The sequence below is a fragment of the Pagrus major genome, chromosome 2 (genome assembly GCF_040436345.1).
Source record: "Pagrus major chromosome 2, Pma_NU_1.0".
In the NCBI taxonomy this organism is placed as follows: domain Eukaryota; kingdom Metazoa; phylum Chordata; class Actinopteri; order Spariformes; family Sparidae; genus Pagrus; species Pagrus major.
In genome coordinates this window covers 1829787-1854836 of record NC_133216.1, presented here as the reverse complement: position 1 = coordinate 1854836, position 25050 = coordinate 1829787, and the positions used below count along the sequence as shown (strand labels likewise).

General features: G+C 44.4%; 1 long non-coding RNA gene across 1 annotated transcript in view; it reads left to right on the top strand.

The window, feature by feature from the left end:
* The first annotated feature begins 20112 nt into the window (after positions 1-20112).
* LOC141009001 (uncharacterized) overlaps positions 20113-25050 on the top strand; it is a 58906-nt gene continuing 53968 nt past the window's right edge. Inside the window, exon 1 of the long non-coding RNA XR_012180115.1 lies at positions 20113-20164. This is a non-coding gene — a long non-coding RNA (uncharacterized lncRNA). The remainder of the gene's footprint in view (positions 20165-25050) is intronic.

Below are 25050 nucleotides of genomic sequence, written 5' to 3'. Positions count from 1 at the left end.
ATTACTCTGTTTATTCGGGAGGAAGGAGGAGGAGGAGGAGGGATGGAGGGATAGAGGAGGAGGAGGAAGGGGAGGAAGGAGGAGGAGTTAGGGGGTGAGGAGGGGCTCAGAGCTCCTTGCTCAGCGAATCCCGGGCAGATCTAATCCTCTTTGTGTGGCCTCACACGTTTCCCGCCTTTTTGTCTGGTAAATGATAACAGAAGAGATTGAAAAAATGTATTAAAAAATAATAATAATAATAATAATAATAATAATAATAATAAACAGTCATATAAAAAAGGGTTATATGTCGTATGTGTGTTTAGTGGTTTAGTACAGATGTCGCTCTCTTGGGTTAGTTTAAAAGTTATTATTGTGTTAAGGACGTACAAAAAGCAAACAACAACAACACAACAGTTTTATGAGGGAAAATAAGTGTTGGGAGGGTCGTCATCACCATGACAACCAACAGGAAGTCTGTCTGTCTCTCTGCCTGTCTGTCTCTCATCACTTCCCTTCATGTCCTCTACCTGTGTTTGTGCTCACAGACCTTAAAGAAGATTTTATTTCCCCCCCCTGAAGTGAAACCACCTGACGGTCGGCTGCAGGCCTACAGTGTTTCTGACTGTCTGTTTGCTTCCCGGCAGCAGAGAGAGAGAGAAGGCTGGTTAATCTGGCTCGTTGAAGAGGCTCCGTGACACTTTGATTTTGGCTGCTAATCCGTTGATGGACTCAACTCTATTGATGTCAGAGAGCTAACTATCCAAAGCTACAGCTAGTTAGAGCTAGCGGCCAGCTGCCCGCGCAGCGCCGGCGGCCGGAGGGTTCGAGGAGGGGAAGGTCGAGGGTCTGCGAGCTTTGGTGGTTTTAATCCGTCTCGTATTAGTGCGTTTACGGTTAATGTTTATCGGGTCAGTGTGTTTTAACTGATATAAGCTGTTAAAATATTCCTCTTTGCATCGAAACGGAAAAAAAAAACGTTTACAGAAGAAGGTGTCTTGTGTCGAACTCGTTTAAGGGCGTGAACGTGCGAACGCGCTCGATTTGAACATTTGTAGTAAACTCGTCCACGATAACAAGTTCATCTTACAAAATTTTCCTGAGTTAATTATCATTTTGGTGTCACTGCAGCTCGGCTCATGCAGCACAGGCATGGAAGATGACGAGAAAGAAAGGAGGCTTTCCCGGTCCGATTAAGACGGGACCTCCCTTATTGTAACTCAAAGAGTATTGTACTGGAAGACTTGCCGATGTAGGGAAGAGAATCAGGTGTGCAAAAAGTAAAAAATGTGAGGGGACAACATCAGATAATGTTGTCAAATTTGATAGACAACACCCGTGATGAGGCTGCAGTTTGTGTCTCTTCTATTTTAATCAACAGAGCAAATTACACCAGCAGTGTAACAGTTCTCATTGAACGAGGATCTTTAAGTTTGAAGTCTTGCAGGTGTAGCGATGGTGAAAACTGCATTTTCAGTCTGAACTGTCAACATGCTAAAAAAGCAGAGGAGGGCACCAGTTTTACAGCTTTTGTGCTCTGCGTATGTGCTGGTAGGAACGACGTTGAAAAATGTTTAACATAAACGTATTAACCACGTAATCGCTCAGTATTTTCAACCATCATGTGACTACAGTTGTCTTGAATTTTCAAATGATGGCTCGTTCTCACTCCCAATATGTAAAGTATGGCAGCGTGGGGTCAGCGGCTGCAGCAACCCCTCTAGCGTCATTTCTGGAGGCGACAGGAACGTGCTGAAATTGGAAGATCTCCTCAGAGCTAACATCCAATATGACCTGAACGCTGCAGCCATAGTTGTGACCCAGTTTTACGACTCTATAAACAAAAAAGTACACGTCTGAAACCAAAAATTAAGTGTGGCCTTGTCATGTCATTTGTCTTTAGGCATGTGATGTATCTGTTGTGCTTTTCAGGTTGTATTAAATTCAGTAAAAAGCAGCTGTGACAATGCGGAGAGCCTGGCACAGTTTCAGGCCTCGGTGAGCCGAACACAAGGTGTTAAACAGAGTTCAGGTTTAGCAAAACAGTTTGAGCTTCAAAGAGGCTCGCAGTAAACCGCACGGCGGCCGCAGCAGCCGCGCTGCTCTCTGCAAACATCTGCTGGGCTGTACCAGATCAAAGCGAGTCGGTTGCTGGACACCGAGCCTCACGCTGCACTGGCATGGAGAGAGGAGGCTGGGACTGATAAATAATGGAGGAGGGAACAGAGCACCTTCTGGTTCACCTCCTGATGCTGAGTGTCCAGCAAGCGGCTCCCAGGTGGGACGGTGTGAAACGGTACGAACGAAAGGTGAAGCTCCGAAAAGAAAAAGTGACCCTAGACGATAAAAAAAACGTCCAGAGATGTCAAATTTAATCTCCATCATTGTATCTCCGCTCATCGCTGCTTTTTCCATTCATGTTTAACAAACTAAAATCAAACATGTTGCTGCTCTACTTTTTGAAGGACTGCAGGGTCGTTATTTTGCACTGTGGCAGGTGTGTCATGAAGCAGTTCATCTGAAAATTATATTTGTACTCAAGTTCATAAACAGTCAGCCGTAGACCGTAGCTGCCCTGGGAGCCCACGCTCGCCACCTGAGTCCCTGTTACTGTTGAATGGTTTTTGTCTGGCTGCGCATGAACTCGACATTATCATGAAATTAAAACGAAAGAGATGCTTCTCTCTCTCTCCACCTCTCTTTCTCTCTTCTCGCTGGTTTTTCACAAAAACACTTATTAAACAACTACACTACAATTTGTTTAAAGGGATTCGGGAATAACTGCTGCTGTTTATCATGCAATCACCCAGGAATGTTGGCATGCCTATGTATATGTGCTGCTGCATATACAGGGGCGTCACGTGTGTGTGTGCACCTTAAAAATATATAGTTCAACATTTTGGGGAAAAAAGAGTTTTCTAGTTTTGGAGAGGAGGAACGGTTCACTCAAGAATGAAAATCCAGTCATTATCCGCTCAACTGCACGCTGATGGAAAGTCAGGTGAAGTCTCGTAGTCCACAAAAGATTTCTGGAGCTTCACAGTAAAAAAGAGTTGCAGCATTCTGCTGAACACCTGAAGCAGCTGGAGACTCGGCCGTTGTAATCCAAGTGTCCAAAACTGATTGGAAAAGACGTCATTTACACCCTCAGAAATCTTCACTGTAGCTTCTAAGCTAAAAGCGTTAGCACACAAACCCATTTGAAGTGGGGTGTGCAAGCTCGACGGTGCGTTGAGGGTGTAAATAACGTCTTTTCTGGGCTTCTGGACACTTGGAGTACACCGGACACAAGTCTCCAGCTGCTTCAGTTGTTTAGCAGAATGCTGCAAGGCTGTTTTACTGTGAAGCTCCAGAAATGTTTTGTGGACTACGAGACTTCACCTGACTTTATATCAGACTGAATTTTTGATTCCCTGGGTGAGCTGTTCCTTTAAGTACGGAGGTGGAGTCGGTATGTGGTTAGCCTAGCTTAGCACAAAGACTGAAGGCAGGGGGAATCAGCTAGCTTGGCTATGTCCAAAGATCAAAGACCTGTCGGCACCTCTAAAGCTCGCTGAATGAACCAAGTGATTGTCTGGTCTTTAAAATATGGCAAAACAATGTCAATCACAGTTTTAAGGAGTTAAAAGGTTTTGCTGTTTTGGTTTAGCCTTCATAAAATAACTTTGTTGCTGGTTAATTTTCATTTTAAATGACTCAGTGGGAGTCACACTGTGCCTACCTGTTGTTCATCAAGGAATAATGAAGCAGTTCACTGTACTTACATGTCAATAAGTGAGTTTTGGAGGTGCTGAAATGTGTTTTTTAACTTTAGGCAGAGAAAAGATAACTGTTTTAAGTCTTTATGCTAAGCTACACTAACCACGTCCTGAGTCCAGCTCCGTATTAAACACAGAAGTGAGACTGATATCGAAAGAAAGCCAAATATTTCCCAAACTGTTGAACTACTCCTTTAACACATATGTTTGCATGCTATCTGTGTGCTAGCCTGTGCTAATATGTGTAACTTTACATTTGGCACATTGAGTGTATCAGTGTTCACCTGTGCATAAGTGTGCGTTTGTGTTGTATGTGCGAACGTGTGTGTGTGTTCTTGGTACTAAATGTCGCCGTCGTAACAACCATTTAGACCGTTGTCGACGCACAGCTCCCTCTCTAATTGGTCAGTCGCGGCTGACATCACGTTCTGAACGATGGCCACCGCTGCATCTCGAAGATCCCTCTTCCTCATCTCCTCCTCCTCATCCTCCTCCTCCTCCTTCTCCCTCTCTCCCTGGTCACATGACTCTGCAGCATCATGACCACCTCCATTTTGTGGAGACTCTGCCTCCCCTCCCTCCTCCCCCTCCTCCTCCTCCACCCCACTAACCACTATAACTATCTGAGGATGTTGACAGCTGGTTTTAGTTTGTTTACTGCTATCGTTTGTTAATGCTGGTGCTTGTTGTTGTTGTCTGTTGTTAGTATCTCCTTCTTTGTTGCTGCTGCTGCTGTTTTGAGGCTCATCAGAGTCCCGCTCGGCGCGCTCTAACTCACCGCTGTTCACAGCTGCCGTGGCGTTGATGATCTTGGCGTTGGCCTCCTCTTTCGCTCCTGCCTCCTTGGTCTTCTTCACGGGGCTGCCCCCCGTCGTCTTCTCCTCCTCCTGGTGATTGTGTGTGTCGTGCTCCTCCGCCGTGCCGTTGGAGCAGCCGTTGTTCTCCCCGTTGGTCACCGGAGCGTCGGCCGGCGTCTTCTCCGCCTCCTTCACCGCCTCCTTCTCCGCCTCCTTCTCCGCCTCCTTCGCCACCTCTCCTCCGCTCTCCGCCACCGCCTCCGTCTTCTCGCCCGTGGCTGCATCTTTGTCATTGGTCTCCTCGGTCGCTGTGGCAGCTTCACCATCGGCGCCTGCTTCCTCTGCTGCCTCTGCTCCCTCTGCTGCCTCCTCCTCTTCCTTGGCGCCCTCACCCATGTCCACACTGGTGGACTTGCCCTTTCGCATGATGAAGTTCTTCAGGGAAACTGCACGGCCAAAATGTGAGCGCTTGGCCTTGGCTGACTTGCCGTCTTTGCCCTCCTCTGCTGCTCCCTCCTCACCTGGAGGGAAGAAGAGAGGTCAGAGTTGAAGCTTTTCTATGAATGATGACATTTCTCATTGACTGCCTCAGAAAAAATCTGCCATTTAAGAGAAATGACACACGTCCTGCAGAATGATTGAGTACAGAGGATTAATATGAATTAACTTATAGGTGTTTTTATAATTTTAACAAGCACAGTGATGAAGATTACTACATGTCAGACTGCCTCAATTCATTTTCTGTATCACTGACTTCTTTAATTGGTATTATATGGAAGATTTAACAGCTGATCATCCCACTGGAGTAGTTTGTGACAAGTCCAGTATTTACTCTATGATTAGCTCCACTGGGGAACAGGCACAGCTGGGTTTGGTTCAGCCGGCTCACTGAACCCCCCAGTGGCTGGTAACACACAACTAATAATTTATTGTAATGCCTTGGTCTATAATAATCAAGGGTAAACTAATATGTGACTGTGACAGAGGGAACAAAATTCAACTTTTATCTTGTGAAATAACTATTTTTAAACAGCTCTGATGGAGCTCAGGATTCATCAGAACACAGAGCATTTATTAACATGAGATCCTGACTGATCCTGTTAACATGTCTGGAGATTTAAATAATCATTAAAGTGAAGCTGCTGTGCCTTGTGCATTGACTAGAGATGCACTTATCGCACTTTCTACTGCTGGGAGATCGCTGCAGGTAATGTAGCATTTTTCTTATTAATTATGTGTACTTTCACGCACCAGTTACCCATCTGCTATTAATCAGAATATAAACTTTTATGACCTCGACCGTGGCAATCAAAAATGGTATGTCTTTGTTTGCTTTGAAATTAGACAGTAACAAACAGATTTAAAGACAGTTTAAAGATATTGCTTTCTATTTTTAAAAAAATACCATTTGCAATGCAACAACTCTATTTTTATTTACTTTTAAGTGACTCTGATGTATCATTTGTGTTTTTCACTTCACTTTCTTCTATCTGAGGAGGAGCTGTGTTTAAGAGGAATTTAGGTGGAAATAGAGTGAGTTTAAACCAATCTCCTCTGTTTAAAACGATTAGGATATCCTCGCTGGAAAATCAGTTAAAAAACCCAAATACAATGAGCCGGGGGCTTCTGTGTTTTTGTACCACATTCTTCATGCAGCCAGGAGCAGAACGCAAGCTAAATTTAGTCCTCACTGTTGACTGAAGCTACGGTGTGATTTGAATTTCACATCAGATGTTGAATATTTTATTTGGGAGAATGTTCAATTACATTACCTCCCTCAGAGTTAGCAAGCCACTAACTCCTGTCTGTACTCCCCCGGACAGGGACCGACGCAAAAATGAGTGTGAACACGATGTCGGCTGCTGAGTCTGAATGTTTTAATGGTGACCACGTTGAACTGTGAACAGAAAGCTTGCTATTTTAAAACTCTTGATTATACATGTAAGGTTTTTCTTCTGCACATGAGTTTAAGACTACTTCTCATAAAATGAGATCAATCTGGAGGGTTAATGAGATGTTTGATGGTGTAGAGAAGAAGATTCTGCTGCTCAATTTTGTTTTTATTTTGCAACGAAATATGATTTAACATCTTCTGGCCTTGAACAGTTGGCTTTACCTCACAACTACAAATGACAGGATTTGTACCTTGTCAGTATCAGCCTTATATATCTGGGACAAACCTGCAGAAGCTTCAGCTCTGTGGTTTATTTGTCAGTAGTCGTGTGTCCTCTCACCTGAGGTGGCAGCTGCAGTTGCATCATCCTCCGCGCTGGGGGCGCACTCTGTGTTGGCGCGTTTGGACTTGGGGATGACACGCTTCTTGAAGGAAGTCCAGATCTCGTTGGCGTGTTGCGTCACGGTTCCACCTCCCGCCGCTGCTGCTGCCTTCTCCTCCTCTCCTTCCTCAGCTTTCTCCTTCTCCTCCCCTCCCTCCGTCTTGGCCTCCTCAGCTCCTCCCTCCGCCTTCGCCTCCTCTCCTCCCTCAGCTCCTGCTGCCTCCTCTGGCTTGTCAGCAGAGTCTTTGTCGGAGCCCTTGGCCTTGCCGCTGATGCCGACGATGGACGGGTCCCTCTTCAGGCCCTGGAAGGTCCAGGAGCGTTTCAGCTTCCACCTCTTCTGCCCCGAGTCCTTGGAGTCCAGCGTGGAGGAGTCTCTGCCGCCTCCTTCTCCATCCTCCTCCTTGCTGTCCTCTCCTCCTCCTCCTCCTCCGCTCTTTTTGTGCGCCTTCTGAGCCATGAGCTTCTTGAAGGAGTGCCAACGCTTCATGTGCTTGGTGGCTGCCGAGGAGGATGCGGCTTTCTGTTCTTCCTCTGCGCCTCCCTCTGCGCCTCCCTCTGCTCCTCCTGCTGCTGCTCCTCCCTCCTCTACGGTGGAGTCTGCTGTGGTGTTAAGTGCTTCAGGATCTTCCAGCCGGTCCAAGGACTTGGACCGGACCTTTACTTGTTTCTGGGGTTCTGCGGCGGCGCCATCCTTCTTCTCAGTGCTGCGATGGGAGAAGATCCTCGCCACCGGCTTCCTGATCAGATCTCGAACTGTGGATTTGGACTCCGCAGGTTTGCCCTTCTTCTCCTCCTCCTTCTCTCCGTTTTCTGGAGCTTTCTCTATCGCTGCTTCTCCTTCTGCACCTCCCTCTGCTCCTCCCTCACCTGCAGCCGCCTCCTCACCTTTCTCTCCCTCTTTCTCGCCTCCTTCAGCTGCGTTCTCCTCTCCGGCGGCTGTGCTCTGCTCTTTCTTCTTCCTTCCTCCCATCACCTTCCCCAGGCCACTCTTGTTGAGGAAGGAGTCCAGGAACGAGGTCTTGGGCTCAGCAGTGGATGCGTTTTCCGAACTCTGAGGAGCTGCCGCCTCCCCGCTCGCTGCTGCTTCTCCCTCCTCAGCTCCTGCTGCCGCCGCTGTGTCGTTATTCACAGTCTCTTTGTTATCGACAACCTCATTGTTGACAGCGGTGCCATCTTTATCGACAATCTCGTTGTTGACAGTCTCTGAGTTTGCGTTGGCATTTTTAGCCGGTTGCTCTGCCTCTGTCGGCTTGCTCTCGGGGGTTTTCCCATCTTCCTGGACCACCGGCGCCGCGTTGGCCTCCGTCGCCGCCATTTCGGAAAGGGGAAAACAAACAACAACAACAAAAAAAGTGTGCTCCTTCCTTCCTTCCCTGGCCTTCTGCCCTCCTCTTCCTCTCTCTCTCTGGTGTTACTTTCCTCCCGCTGTGTTGGTGCTCTCAGGTCATGGAGAGCAGGGTGGAGAACAGTTGCGAGGAGGAAAGATACTCAGCATCCTACTAGTCCTCCAAACTCCTGCAGAGGAAAGAGAGACAGGGAGGAGAGGGTGAGGAAAGAGGGATGAAGTGAAGGGCAGAGAGAGGGAGAGAGAGGAGGAGGCACAGATGGTTAATAGTCTGAATCAACACCATAGACACTCAATTAGTCTGGTCTAGACTGTGCATTGAATGGGGAATGAAGTGTAACAAAATAGAGAATCTCAGCGGGAAATGCAATGCAATTATGATGTTTCCTCATCAGTCACACTTGCAAAATTCACACCCTGCGTGATTCGATGAGGGACACACACTCCTACTATTTATTTTTCAATGAAAAAGGCTGTGATGCATTACTTGCAGCAATAAAAAAGGCCTTGGCTCCTAAAACGCTGCATGTTTATTCTGTCGGGAGTTCGCTGCTTGACTTTCATCAGCTGGTGTTTCAAAAAAACGACATACGATTTCCTTCCAACAGCTCTCAGTTGGTAGTTGTCCAAATATTTAAAATAGTTTTTCTGTTTGACGGTCCCACCCAGCTTAGACGTGGTATTTAAGCGACGTGGCGATGCATACCAAACGTTTCAAATGCCAGAAATTTAAATTAAGAACTATCAACAGAATTTAAAATGTAATCCAGGGATTTAGTTTTTGCACGTCTTACGAGACACAAATTAAAAACAGAACAGGCAAACTTGAGATAATCCTGACTTTTACTCCCTATGGATCATACTCTGCAACGGCAGATATCTACATTATAATTGGATTTTCCTCAAACATATTTTTCTATTTTGCACTCCAGAGTTTTCGACGGCCCTCTCTCATCAGAAAAACAACCATATAGGTCGACTGTGCAAGCAACTTATTATGACCCATATTTATGTTTCTTATCAGGCGGCGACCTCCGAAGGCCATAGTGATAATGACAGAAGCAAAGGAGGAAGTCAGGTGAGGTAGCACAAAGACTCTGTGGGGAGATTTCCAGCCGTTTTTCTGGCGATCAAACCAGGTGTTTTTTCCACGGGAAGGCAGACCATTTCCAGTTATTCCAGTATTATATTTTAAGTCAAAACCATGTTTTCTTCACCCTAACCAAGTGTTTTTTTCTTGCCTAAACCTAACCAGAGCATAAGCACAGCGTTGTAAACAGATGTCAAGTTGCAACATAAAGAAATGTTCAGTTTAAACTTCATGTGGTTTTGCAGAAACGTCCTTAGCGAACATTTATTCTGGCGAATTATTCAGTAGAGTAATAATTTAGTGGTAAAAGGCTGAGTGGTACTATTTGTGACAAGTAAACTTAGTGGAGTTGCTCCTCAAATACTTTATCAAATGTCCGTGTTTGTGGAAAAATGTATAGTTCAGGTATTTTCTACACTAAACGCCTAAAAGTCCGTGTGAGTGTGTGAGTGTGTGAGTGCTCACACTGCTGCAGAAAGGAAGGGACTGTTTTGTTTTGTGACAGTGTGTGTGGGACTGAGTCAAAAATAAACTACAGTGTGTGTTCATGGTGATGAAGGAACATGTCAGCCAGTGCAACAGGTTCACAATAAGAGAAAATATGAAACGCCGCCACACTTCCTCTGCTCGGTTGTAACACCTTTTGGAGAAATTCAATGAATGAATCGGCAGATCAATGAGTGTGTGAGTCACACGCTGATGTGGAGTAACTGCGAGAAAAGTGTGGAAGAGTCCAGACGTTTGGTGAACACAGTCACACACTCTCAGAGGAGAAGGAGTGAGTCAGGCTGATGGAGGCTGACGGAGGCTGACGGAGGCTGAGAGGCCGAGAGGCACTCAGGTGGAGAAACAATCACACAGGGGAGACCGAGGGGCGAGCGAGGGAGGAAAACACAGTCGGACAGACGGAGAGAGAGCGAGGTGTAAACTCATACATCACATGCTCCAGATAATCTCACTATGTTGTTGCCACAACTGACTGACTGACTGACCAACTGGATGGCTCACTGGTTGACTGGCTGCCATATTGGCTCGCTGGCTATACTGGCTTCCTCACCGCCTGCAGGGAGATGGGATGGCTGACTGACTTACTGACTGGTTGGATGGCTTGCTGCCATTACCTCCTGACGGCTGATTGACTGATTGATACACCGACAGACCGACTGACTGGCGGGCTGGCTAGTTCACTCAGTGATTGTTTGATCATGTTTGGACAGACAACAGCCTCGTGTGAAGAAGTGTCTCAAAAGTCCTTCAAAAAAGTTGCACATGGCCCAACTTATAAATGTCATCCTGCAAGGTGCATCGGCCAACATACACCAGTGTTTTTCAGTCCTGGTCCTGCATGTTTCAGATGTTTCCCTGATTCCAATGATCAGCTCATCATCGAGCTCTGCTGACGCCTGGTAACGACCCCTTCATCTGAATCAGGTGTGTTGAGGCAGGGAAACATGATATACACACCATCACTCTCTCCTGGTCGTGTCAATGGTGCATTTCTTCTGACTGATCGTCGCTGTGATGCTTCTCCAGAGTTGCACACGAGAAGTATAAAATCAATCAAAATGAGCCTTCAAACTCCAGATCGGTGATTCAGTCCGTTTGCTCTCCACCCACGCCTACTTCTGCACGTCCCAAGACAAAAGAAAAACACTTCAAAGACGACACAGCTAGCTTAGCGTTAGCCTGCAGCTGCGGACGCTTATCCTGTGCAGGGAGACAATCAGCTAACTGGGACTGGAGATGTTTGGGTTTATATTCTTTTTTCAGAGATCCTTTATTGTTTTGTTTGTGAAGACGGTTTACTCAGGACAGATTTGAGAAACAGAACTTTGTTACAAAACAATTTTCTATCCTGTTGTTGTTGAACTCTTTTTGGTTTTGTCTAAGTATAACCTGCAAAAACTTCCCCAGGACAAAGTCCAGCTGTTGTAAAATAAACCCGATCTTTTTAAAGAAGAGTTTGAAAATGTAAACAAGTTATCAGGACAGAAAACCAACGACCTGATGATCTTTACAATGAGCTCACTGGTACCTGAAACAACTCATCCACACCAGTGCACGACTCCTGAGTTGTTTTTGGTCTAGACGCCTGGTAAAACTCTCAATCTGATGAACTATCTGGATTATTGACTTCACCGCTCTCTGGCTGATTGTTTGTCAAGCTGCTGCAAGGTCAGACTCACCACGGGAACCAAGGTTTTTGCAGACATATTGGTTAATATGGCATAGAAATAGTTTGGAACATGTGATGACTTTAAAGGCCACGTTTAAATGCACATTTGCGTAATTCAGGCACTTTAAAAATCGACCTACGCAACAGAAACACCTGCAAGAAAACACCTGATGAGCTCCCAACTATCCTGTTCACGAGCGTCCTCCGCCCTCCAGCCTCAGCACTGCTCCGTCTCTTGTTTACTATTCTGAGCTTCAAATTGCTGCTAGCCTGTTAGCTCTGACGCACAGCTCATTTATTCTGCCTGCCGGTAGCCTGAGGACAGAAATGGACACCTCCACCTCGCACGAAAACATTCTCGTACTATCAGGCAGTATTATTCAGCAGGTGCAAAAAAAACATTCACAAATTAGTCTCAGTGACACTGACGCAGCATCACCGTGCACGCCCTCACACATTTGGTAACCTACAGATGCCAGTTTGTCTCTTTTTTCATGGGGCTGAATAATTTAACTCTCAGAGTTCATTGGACTCCATCAGTGAGTGATTTCTCCCAGTGTGCATCATTAGAGCCGCTTGACGCCGGACATTTTGGCTCTTCTGCTTGTGTTTGCAGTTATAACACAACACGTTTGCACATTAGCAGCTGAATTTGTACAGAGATTATGAAGCTCTTGGTCCAATGTTCTGCTAATCAATAATTCAACCTTTGATAGCTGAATTCATACAAATACTTTGCATGCAACAGTAAAAACCTCCTCTGCTCTACATTTCTGCTCTGCTCTGTTTTATTCCTCTCTTCTTTGACCTTCTCCAGCACTTCCTTTCTTATTCAGAGTGTCTGCAGGACCTTGAATAATATTTAATATAGTATATGCAAATGAACAATGCTTAAAGGTCCAGTGAGTACTGTCAGTGTTCAGTTTCGTCCATTTTGGGGCGAGTGTAGAAACGCTGCCTCTGATATAAAAGGCTCCTTCTGAGGTAACAAAAGCATGAGTCTTTGTTTCAGGGGATTAAACAATAATGAAAACATAACTATGAATAATATATCCCATTTCTGCCAGTAGATCCTCCTAAATCATACACACTGCACCTTCAACTTCCCTCCATGTTGCCTGCACACAGAGGTCGCTGCTCATTTGCCGGCAAACATCACGTCCATCGGACTTTTGCCGCAGCTCACAGACTGTCTCACTGTCAAAAGCAACTCGTTTCTAAAAGGATTTCTATTATATTATTATAGTAACTGTGTCAAATAGCTTGTTACCAACAAAGTGTTACTTGATGTTTTGTTAAGAGTAGCTCAAGTATCGCAAAGCAAAACCTGGAGAGGGTTCACGCTAACACTGAGCTAACAGCGAGCGGCAACATTGTCGACAACGGACGCCGGTTCTCTAGTTCTGCCGCGAAGACGCTCGAACCCCGAGAAGTCAGGAGGCTCGCGGCAGAGTACATCGTCAGCCAGCTCCTAAAAAGCTCGTCAGCATCGTTCCCGTCAAAACCAATCGCAAGGTAAGCTAGCGTTGCCATAGCGACGAGGTTAAGCCGAGGCGATGGCAGCGAAACAATATCACCCTCTGTGATTTTATAACGCCGGGTCGTACTTCTGCGGTTATTTCATCGAAAGTGACGCAAAAGTAGCGTAATCAGTGACCCATTACTCTACACGGACAAGTAGCTTATTACTTTCGAATTAAAGTAGCAAGTAAAATGTAATAGATTACATTTTGGAAGTAACTAACAACACTGACTGACGAGACGTTTTGGAGTCACACCTCAACTCTCAGTGCGTCACCGACCAGCCAGAGCGCTGATTGGTCCGATGTGGCCCAGTGCATTGTGGTTGTTGTAGATTTGAGCAAAACGGGAACACCGCAGCCATTTTCCTGTTTTCTCTGCTCACTAACACCATTTTCAAAAGTATTTGCGTCTCTCTGCTGCACAAACAGTTTTATGAGAAGATCGTGTTTCCAGCTGTGAAATGCTCCTTTAAGGATTTACTCAAACAGCAGCACGCTGAGGAATAAAAAATCCTCAATATCGCCTCTTTAAACCGGCGTTATAGTATTAATAAATGTGAGTTTCTGCTGGATCCCACCCAGCTGTTTGAGAGGCACGTTCAGCCACACGAGACGCAGCTCCACCGCGGCCGTCTTTGTTTCAGTTTCTCTTTATTTTGGGTTTTTTTTTTCTTTTCTTTTTCCTTGGCGGGTGATTACGCTGCAGCAGCAGAGGAGCATTAGTGTGTTGGATGGTGGATGTGAGGCTGAAGCCCCGAGGTGTTGGAACAGCATCAGACAGAGGAGGACGACAAAATGGAGGGAGGGAGGGAGGAAGAGGAGGAGGAGGAAGAGGAGGAGGAGGGGGTGCAGGATGGGAGGAAGAGGAGCAGGAGTGGTGCAGACATGGGCTGATTGCGAATCGTCTCTGCTCCGATTCGTCTGCCTTTCAGTCTTCACCTCCGTCTGTCTGTCTTTCTATCTGTGTCACTGTCTGGTTTTTTTCTGTCTCTTCGCTTCATGTCTGTTTTCTGTCTCCTTCTGTTTTTAGTCTTGTCGTCCTCCGGCTCATTTTGCCTCGCTTTTCTGTCTCTCCCCCTCCTGTAACTTTCTGTTTATTCCTCCGTGTCTCTATTTCCTTTCCACCTGTTTGTCTCTCTGCCTCTCTTTAATCTTTCTGTCTCTTTTGTCACTTTTATTCTCCCCTTCACCGTCCTCTCTCTCCTTCCATATCTGTCTCTGTCTCGTTTTCTGTCTCCCTTTTCATTATCTCCATCCGTCTCTCTCATCTTCTTGTTTCTCTTCGTATTTTTCATGTTGTCTTCTGTTTTGCATTTTTCTCTCATTCACCTTCCTCCTGTGTGTGACTCCCTCTGACTCTCTCTCCCATTTCTTTTTAAAAATCATCGTAACAGGGAGCACACACTCCAATAACCTCATTTTAAAGTCAAATTTTTAAAAAAAGAAAGCCAAGGACACACGGCGTCATTGATGGTTGAAACCAGGTTCAGTCGAAAGAATAATCGATCTGCAGTCCTGCAGTTGGTCCAACCTGCTGCACCTACAGGCGGGGAAGTAACAGCTGCTGCAGTTTTAGGGCAGTCGGGGGTGCTGATAGAAACTCAGTCTGTATAATGATGTCATACCAAATGCTGGGCGACATTTTTGCTGCAATTTGAAAGGGCAGAATAATTTAGATCTAATAGTTGTAGTAACACCTGAATGACAAAGCAGCAACACTGAATTCATCTGCAGCTCGACAGGTTTCTTGAAAAACTTCTCTTCACACGAACACGATAGAAAAGCTCTGACCTGCTGCTAATCCCAACACAAATACAGCCTTTATGATATTGTCTGGTTTTAGAGGTGCTGCAGCGCTCTCAGCAGATATTCCACCGTCAATGACACCTTCAATATTTTACCAGTGAAACCTGTAAAGTATCAGGCTTGTTAACTGGAGAATACTTGCTGTTGAATAAAGTATAGAGAATGAGTCATCGTGTGTCCTCTGGGAGATTTTATTTGTTCAAACACCAGCTGGATACTAACTCCTGTCTTTGTTCCTGGATACACGATCTACAAACTCAGACAGACCAAACCCACACTGGAACTGGCTGCAACGAAGCTTGATTGTGTCTCGGCCGCAAGAACTGGGCTCACAGACGCTCAGTGTCGGTCCACGTCGGGGCGGCTGCTGAACGAGTCAGTGTAACATTTCATTTGTTTGTTTGTCAAGTGTCTAAAACGGGTATTTATCCAGTCTCTTCTGACAGGAAACTCTTTGAGATGTATTATCAAAAACTTAGATTTGATCTTAGAGATACTGAAAAGATTTTACAAAACTGCTAACGTGATGAAAATGTCAGATTCTTCCTGACAATGGGATCTTAAGATGGTTTGCACAGATGAGACCACGTGTCTTTGTGCTGTTAGATGACGTAGATTGTTGTCAAGCTTGTTTCATTGATATTTAGAGGGAGAAATAATCATATATTATTTTCCAAAGTCTTTAAAAAGATGTGATGTTTGACCTCCTGGTTCACACATGCAGACGAGGAGCAGCAGGATGCAAATCTTCAACGAGCACTGCGACGACCGGGAGGTGAGAAAATCTCACTTCATGCTAATGACCTGCAGCTCACTGGGTTCACCTCAGGTGAACGTGAAGTCGTTCAGTCCCACAAAGCAGAAGCACAGCAGGTGACAGCTGACCAATCAGAGCTTCATATGTAAATACCGTAGTCGATGCATGAAGATACAGAGCGAGAGAGGACGAGTCTGCCTCTTTGTGTTTGTGTGTGATGTCACCATCAAAGCTACGAGCAAGACGCAATATTCAGCTCTACAGCAGCAGCAAATACACGCTGAGAACAATGTCATGACGACGTTTATCCAACACAATATCGACTAATCACCCTGATCATGTTCCTGTACGACTCCTGTACGCGACCAGAATGTAACACCTCATGTTCTGGAAAAAACTGCATTTGCACAAAAACCATTTAGCAGCATGTAAACATCATTTCCAGGAACAATTTATTTTATCTTAGCCTGCAGGCGGCAACATGTCGTGAAAAAACACACAAAGAAAACCCGCAGGTAAGAAACGGAGCGTTGTCGGGATGATGAACTTTTGAATTTTTCCATTCAATTTTTTGATTTTTGCAGAAAATAATCTCTGTGACAAACACAAGCTTATGATACTTCCAGGTTTTGTTCATCAAGATAATGTTCACAGATGTGGCGTAAATAAAATCTCTAGCAGTAAAAAGCGAATGTTTCGCGGTTGCATGACTTCAGCATCACGAACACTAAGTGTCTCACTCACTGTACTATAATCTGAGGCCTGTAAAGACGGACTAGTGAGCAGAAGAGTCTCCATGTTCGCCGTGATGACGATTAATGTCCCCGACAACCTCTTTAGTCTCATTTTAATGACACGTAAACCATTCTCAATTCAAATTCTGGTGTATTTTATATCGTAGAACAAAACATAAAAATATCTGAAGCTTGCTGTGAGCACAGACCTCATCTCAGGCATCTAAATGTACACCTATGTTTTAAAAATGCTGACTTATTTCTGTGTTTTATGCGTTATTCCTGCAGCACTCTATCGTCTGTAGGTGGCGCCAGAGTTAAAATCACAGCAGTTATAATCATTGCCTGTAGGTGGCGACATCACGACTGACTTCTTCTTCTGCTGCTGTAGTCGGTTTGCACGTGTAGAAACCAGACAGCGACTCTGCAGCTTGATAAATGAGTTACCGTCCTGTTCACGAGCACATCTGAACCCTTGAATCATGCACGACCAATCTTCCCTCCACAATCTAATATTCCACTACATCAAACAGCCAATAACATCGTGTCAGTCACCTGTCGTCACATATTAGACGCTTTCAAGCAGCTTCTGAAGCAGATAACTTGAGTCATTATGCGAGGGGCCTTGTTTTTACACTTTGTGATGACGATCTGATCCCACACCGTTAATGCAGATTTAATGGGGGGGTCAATGGGGAGGAGGCCGAGTGGCCAATCACCGTTTCCCTCTTCACGCTGTGATAATAGCCCTCCTCTTCACACCTTCCTGCTTTCAACATGGACTCCTCACCCGTCGCATTCACACACAAACACTCAGCTCCAGTGCTCAGTTTAACTCTTTGTGGTGCTGAAAAGCCGACGCATCGCCTCGTTCCCGCTCAAACTGTCATGTATCGGCTGTTTGAAATGCAGAACGTGTGCTTTCATGCATTAAGATGGAGCCAGACTCTACAAACAGCTACAGACAGATCTGTTCGGATGGTTATTAGAGGTTTTCATGCTGCTTAGATAAGAATCAGGAGGAAGGCTGTGGCTGATTTCAGGTTTGGAAATTGCTTATTTAACGGACTGAATACAACCTAAAATCAGTCGTTTGTGAGCACATTTTTGCAAGTAATTCCCTAAAATAACGATTTCATGGACTCGATGTTTGCTTCAGTTTAGTGAGTCAAATATATTGCAACAAAATCACATGCGTATAGGGGAGCGTGTGTGAATGATAAGGATTAGTTTTACCTTCTAGGCCTCGTAGATCTTCTCCAGACATTTTTGCATTAAGTGCTTTAAAATAAATCAGATTCTGGTGATGTTTAAGACATATTTTGGAAAGTCTAAACCTGGAGATCAATGGAGAGGAAAAGAAAGTGTTCACTGCTGCAGTCATGAGAAAATTAAGATAATGTATGCAAGTTCAATGTTTCCTTTTCTGTCCTCGTCTCACACACTGATCTCGTCCCTCTTACATGTTGTTTTTGCTTTTACAACCATTTCTTAAAATGAAAAATTACTGTTAATTAGGTTTTTAACTTGAACTGAATTGCTGCCAGTGTTTGAAGGATTAGTTCACCCAAAAAATGAAAATCCAGTCATTATCTCCTCCCTCCCTCTCTCTCTTTGGAGACATTTGATGTTTTTTTGGTTGTTTTTCGTTTTAAATCAAGTCTCCAGCTGCTTCAGTTGTTTAGCAGAACGCTGCAACTCTGTTTTACTGTGAAGCTCCAGAAATGTTTTGTGGACTACGAGACTTCACCTGACTTTCATCAGCATGGAGGGAGGAGATGATGACTCCATAAATCTGCTTAGAAATCCTCAAAACAGACGCTCCTTACATGTGCAGAACTTGCCTTAGAAACATCATGTTTTTAAGTTTTCTTCAGTATCACAGTGATAGTTGGCTGTACATCCAAATAATTTAAACTATATTTCTGAAGGGCAAAAGAAGACTTGAGCCTTTGAGGCCTTTTTTCATGTTGTAGCCATAATGACGGTGACGCAGCCATAATGTATGAAAACACCACTGAAGGTGACATTTCAGGTGATTGAGTTGTACTTTTGAAATATTGAGCCGTGAACACCGAGCCTCTGCAGCATTTTGTAATAAAAAACCATCAGTCACATTAAATGAAACCAGGCCTGCAGGAGAACCGCTCCGGTCCAGTCAGAGCGTTCACACTTCACCTAGCTGACGGAGTTACAGTGATAAAGAGCCGCTGTGGGATTTGAACCTGTGACCTCTCAGACGGAAGCGAAGTGGAGCGGAAAAAAACCGTGTCCGGACCGAGACGAGAGGGAGCAGAATTCATTTGTACGATTTATAAACTGATCGGCACTTTAATCAGGTCGTTCACAGCCGCCGGACAGCGATCCTGTGACCGGATGACGGATCAGAACCAGAGAGGTGATCACCTCAGCATGAGACGCTCAACATGATGAAATGTGACTTTAACTGGAGGAAACTTGTTGTTCATTAAACGTGCTTCATCTGCACAGAAAAGCATTTATGTGAGAGAAGAATGAAGCCTTTTTTTCACTCCCACAGCCGAGAGTCTGTCCGAATGTGTGTCTGTTATCTCTGTTTGTACGATTCACTGCGTCCAGACTACAAAGACAAAGACAGAAGTCTTGCAGAGAGATCAGGGAGGCAGCGAGGAGACGACTGCAGGACTTATCGTCCTGAGATTGTTCCAGTGTGGCCATTCAGAACAAGTTATAGTCTTTAAATGTCAAACGGCCCAGTCACCAGGATAAAATGTTGGCATTTAACGTTTCTACAAATCACAGATACATTTAACTCTTACATCATGTATGAGTTTATGATCTGTCATGTCAGAAGGTGGAGGGGACGGTGGTGAAGTTACAGCTGCGAGGTGTGAAGTGTGAGACCACTGGGTATTTTTACTGATATTTTCGGACATTTTCCAGCTGTGATTGTGACAAAAATTTGTGACAGTCGTATTTCTGGCAACAAACTGGATATTTTTTTGATTTTCATGCTGTGAAAACTGGACATTTTTGACGATGCGTCTCCATTAGCCATTAGGTTTCCGATGAGAACTCGTGCACATCGAGGTGCAGCTGCTGTGGTTTGATTTAATCCAGATTTAGCAGCAACATCACATTTAACAACAAGGAGACAAACCTCTGCTGTATTGATTTGAGTATTTTGATGCTGAAAACATCCCTGAAGAAACTGAAACCAAAGCCTAAATCTTTACCTTCACAACAACATCACACATACAAATCACTGTAAAGCTCAAATCAATTGCTCCTCGGCTCGGGGGCCAAACCTCAGGTTTTTGAGAGACAAACTGATCGTCCAGCAGCTCCTGCTGATGAAGTTCACATCAGTGCAGATTCACAACCAGCTGCACAGTTTCATTGGGAGGATTGAACCTCACAGGCAGCAGCTGTCTGTGTAATGATATCTCCAGAAATATGTTCTGCACCGTCGCCTCTCCACCTTAAAGCAGCGACAACATTTCATCTCCTGTTCGCTGCTCTGACCAAAAACTGACTTTCTTTTTTTAAATGTACACAAAATGGTCACTCTGAAGCTGTAAAACATTAAGATGTATTGAAATATCCTTTTTAATCATCGCTTTGGAAGTTATTTTTGCCTGTGAAGCATCTTAATGGGCCAAAAAACCTCCCACCCACCGTCCAACAAACACCAGATGAAGGTAAAATCAAAAAAACAGAAGCAGCATCACTTTGATCGCCTCGATTACCTGATACCTCATTACAATCTTTGTTCTTTACCTGCCGTGAAATTTGTCCCTGCTGGACACCGTACACAAGTCCGACTGCGAGCCAATCACATCAAAGCAGAAGCAGCATCAAAAAAGGCTCCTGATTGGATGCTCTGATCCAGGAAATGAACACAGAACTGGATTTTACTGAGAAATCACCACAGTGAGAAGGTAAGGCGGCTTCTTTTAGTGGAGAAATGCTCATTAACTCGCTGAAACAAAGTGTTTTTCTTGTGAGAGGTTGATTGTGTTTGCTTCCTGTTGTCTGAAGCATTGAGCACAAACTCTCTGCTCTGATGGGAAGATGAAATCTGTTGCACCTGTTGGTCTAATGAAGCTTCAGCTCAGCAGCTCAGTCAGTTTGTGCTGTTAACTTCAGGTCGTCGTCGTAGTTTGATGAGAGAAAAACTTCCCTCTGAGTGGAAACACGAGCTGTTAGTCGATGTTTTATATCTCTGTCCTTATTTTGATTATCATTAATCTGAAGCTTGTTTCATTGAAATGACCACTTCACCACCATGAAACTTAGTTATATTAAGACAGTTCATTTCTGTTTTCTGATATTTTATGTTTAAATATACAAATGAGCCATTATCTAGTTAAAGGTGGATAAAGCCAGGGGTTTTATCACTCCATAAAAGCCATGAAGTCATAAAAAAACACATTTTCTTTGTGTTTTTAGGAATAAAATGTTCTATAAATCAGGCTGTGAATGATCGTCCTCTGTAAAAACCTTTATAAACGGAAAGGTCTGGCGTATGTAAGTCTGAGAAACAGCTCAGCCTTTACAGATATGTTTTGTAAACCACCATATTAAATGATCAGGGTCAAATTTTAAAGGGTAAAACCTTCATTATCTACATTAAATACGTTCTGATTTGCGTCAGCGTTTTTTTTTTCTATCCACGGCTCCGACAGAAGAGGCCTCAAATCTCCACATTGAGGGTCTCCCTGTGATTTCTAACAATTTTGATAATCGACTAATGATTGAGGTCATCTTTCCAGTCAAAACGTTCTCTTTCTTCTGGTTTTCTCTGTTTTATATCATCGTAAATTATCAGGAAATTGTTAAAAATGCATCCAGTACAAGCTCCGGAGCCCAAAACTTTGTCTTCAGATGTTGTTTTGTCCAACTAGCTGTCAGGATATTCAGTTTACGGTGTCGAACAGAGAAAAGCAGCTAAAATTTGAATGTTTGACTGTTTTTTGCTCGGAAATAATGAAACTTTTCTAAAACAGCTCATTGATCCGACCGCTGTCAGTCATCTTATCTTATGGGTCATGTTTGTAATCGTCTCCTCTATCTGCTGCTGATAACTGAGCTCGTAATCATTTCACAAGCTGCTTCCTCTGTGACTCAAACAAAGATGGCTGCCAGAAACAGAAGCTGCTTCGACATCTGGTTTTACATTTTATACAAACTGAATCACGTCTGCGTTTGCTTTTTCCTCCGTCTCATCTGTTGCTGCAGATTCTCCTCACTCGCTCTGCACACCTTTGTTTTTTACTCTCACATGCAGATTTTATCAGACTGAGCTGTGAAACATGGAGAGAGGACGAGCGTGCCCGGCGTACGTTAGTGTGATCTGCTCTCCGGCGAGCTTCAGCCAGATAAACTGTTGTTGTTGTTGTTGTTGTTGGTGGTGGTGCTGTGGATTAAAGCCGGGTGTGTTCCTGCAGCAGATTGCCCTCGGAGGGAACGGACAGGCCTTTTAGTGTAAAGGTATTAAGCCCAGGTCTAATCCAGAGCTAGGAGAGCAGCCAATTTAAACTGGATTCAGCTCACAGGACGACACATCACTCAGCTTCTGCTTCCTCTTTTGTTGGTTTTCTCTGCTGCTATCTGAGATTCTCCCTCCATTCGTGTCTCTGAGCCTCTTTTATGTCCTCGGCAGCCTTAAGTGTCAAACTAGCTTCAGCTCTGCATGTGAAGAGACTCCGCGCTCGAGTTAGCGTTAATACACAATATGCAACGTCAAATCAAGACTTTCAAAAGAAAAGCTTGCTGACAGCAGTTCATATATAATGACATTATGACTTCTGACGTCTCAAACAGGACATGAATCCCAGTCTCTGGGCGGGAAAGTCCAGCCTATGACCCGTCAAACCACCCCAGCTACCCCTCGACTCATACAGCGTCCAACTGTGACATGTAGGGCCACTGACCAGGCTGCTGTATGTGAGGCGCTGGGAGTGAGGAAATGACATCACGTCACCATTGTGCGGCTTTTAAAACCAGGAAAAGACGACACTTCTGTATCGTAATGTGATAATATCCAAAATCTAAAAACGTCTGGTCCTAACAGGGAGATTAATCACAGTGTAAACTCTTCGGTCGCGGCTCGAAACATGTACATTGTTGTCCTGTCTGATCTCCTGTTAGCAGCTAAATAAGTCTCTGTTGTTCCTTCCTGCAGATGTCACGGCCCTGTGGAGACTTCACAGTGTGTGTGTGGTCTGTTTTTTAATCTACAGTCGTACTTTTTCTTTTTTTCTCAATATCTGCCTTGAAGCCACTCGTCTTCCTTGCAGCTCTCTCAGCTTGATTTAAGTCTTTTCATTCTGTGTTGTGCCCTCATTACCATGCAGACCTATATTTTCAAAAATACAATTCTCTAATTATCCCTGCTGTCGTAGTTTTGCATGAGGAGCGAGGGGTTGGGAGGAGGAGGAGGAGGAGGAGGAGGGTTTGCTCTGAAAAGGCTTTCATGTGCAACGCTGTTAGGGTCCATTTATTTTCATCTCAGTTCCTCCACAAAAAAAAAAAAAAAGTTGAGCAAGATTTCTGTTTGCTGCTTCACAGCGTTATTACTGTGGGAAAGAAAGAAAGAAAGAAAGAAAGAAAGAAAGAAAGACACAGCTCTGCAATTTTTGGGAGGATTTTTGAAGAATTTCTGATTGAAAAGTTCACAATTAAACCCGGATCTGTCGGCCGGTCTGACCCACAGTTAAACCACATTAAAAACAAGATTACCTTTTATATAAACTACACTTTTTAGACGGGTCTAGAGATAAAAATGTCGGCTTGTCGGTCCTTTCATCACGTTGATCCAGACTGAAATAAGTCAATGTCTATTAGATGGATCGGCATCACGGATACTGAAGGTCTCTTGAAGATAATTCACTCTCCTGTGTTTCCTCTTTGCCACTAGCACCTCAAAGATGTCACCTAGTTAAATATCTTAAGGTCCACTAGTAAAGCTGCGATGTTTAGTCGATCGACTGAACGGAAGATAATAATTGTGATGATCAATATTAAACAAAAGCTTCTTAAATGTGAGGATTTGCTGCCTTTCTTTGTCATTTCTGACTTCAGAGTTTTGGGGTTTGGACTGTTGGTTGGAGTAAAAAAAAAGCAATTTGAAGACATATTATAGATTAAACTTGTTAAACTAGAAGATGAACATGGTAAACATTATACCTGCTAAAAGATTAGCCTGTTAGCATCACATATCTCATAGGAGAAATCTGGATACTGTGTCAGCGTCGAAGCCCCGCTCGTTCCCATTCAACTCTTCAGGTATAAAATCACCTGGATCGTCCACACAGCGTCCGTAATGTGCCGCACAAATGAAGCGTCTGCACGAGATACAAGAACTGCCAATGCTATCACAACAAATGGGTCAAATTCTGATTGTGAGTCCGGTGTGTTTTACATGACGAGTGACCTGTTCCTGCTTGGTTAGCATTGTAGCTGTGAGCATGCTACAGCTACGACTGTACAGCCACACAGAGCCTGAGTCTTACTTGTTGCATTTTTAAACATTTCAAAGCTGAATAAATATGAAAGTATCATCTACCTCTGCTATATTTGTAGTTCTGCCACAGATAAGAAGGATGTCTCACTGTTGGTGAAATATTCTTTGCAGCATGTGAGTTTTTCCAGATGCAGAGCTCAAGGCAATAAAATGTGAGCACACCTGAGCTGACAGGAATAACTAATCTCAGAGTAAACACTAACAGCTACTCTGCTTATGGATTTTCACGCACAGGGGGGAAGCCAGCTGTCCCACGCCGGAGATAAAAAACAATCCTTCCTACGGAGGAGTGCTGTCGTCTAAATTAAGTTGAGGAAGCAACTATTAAAAGCAGCTGCAGGTTCCACTCCCGCGTTTCCACTTTTGTTTTTTAAATCCCAGATTGTGCCTTTAACCTGCTGGCAGCCCTGCAGGATGATGTAACCTTAAAGAAACGGTCCTATCCTAACCCTCCCTGCCGACTCGTCCTTGAACGAAAAACCCTGCAGGCCGAGTCCTGCTCCGCAACCGACCTTGACCTCCGACCTCTGACCCTCTGAGAGCAGAGGGGTCGTGGAGAAAAGAGGATTTCCCTGCAGGGAGCAATAAAGTTTCAAATTACATGACACTCAATTTAAGCCTGTTAAATCCATCAGAGGGATCAGGAGAGAAGCTGCACGCAAAGCTCCCACACAGGTTTACATGTGAAGGAAGATGTGTGGAAAACACAGACGGAGAGCAACATGACAACACAACGAAAACACAATACGATTGGCTGAAGTCAGTCGACAGAATAAAACGTTGGTAATTTCTGTTTCTGCAAACCACGGATACGTTCAGACGTACATGAGCTGACTACATGTCGAGGGGTGGCGGCGTTACTGCTCGGCGAGAAGGCTTCTGAGCCAGCGACCGGTATTTGAGACGGCGTTTCATTTCTAAGGGCCGTCGCAATATTTTCCAGCTGTGTTTGTGGCGACAACAGCAGGTTACAAAGTGGGTATTTTTAACAAAATGTTGGGACGTTGTCCAGTCGTGTTAGTCTCAACAAACTGGATATTTTTGACGCGATGTCGGGAAATTTTCCTCTTGTGTTTGTTGCGACTGAAGCAGGTATTTTAAGCTGAATGATGATCTTTTCCTAACCAGAACCAAGTGGGTTTTAAAATTTAAAAAATTGAGGCTAAAGAAACGCATCATTTATTCGGGCTATTGGGTCGTGAGTCAACAGGTTTGGCTTCCTCCATGTTTCTCTTTCACTCTTGACTAAAATAAAACTTCAAACCCAAAAACAAAGTAAATCAACGAGTACTTAAACAA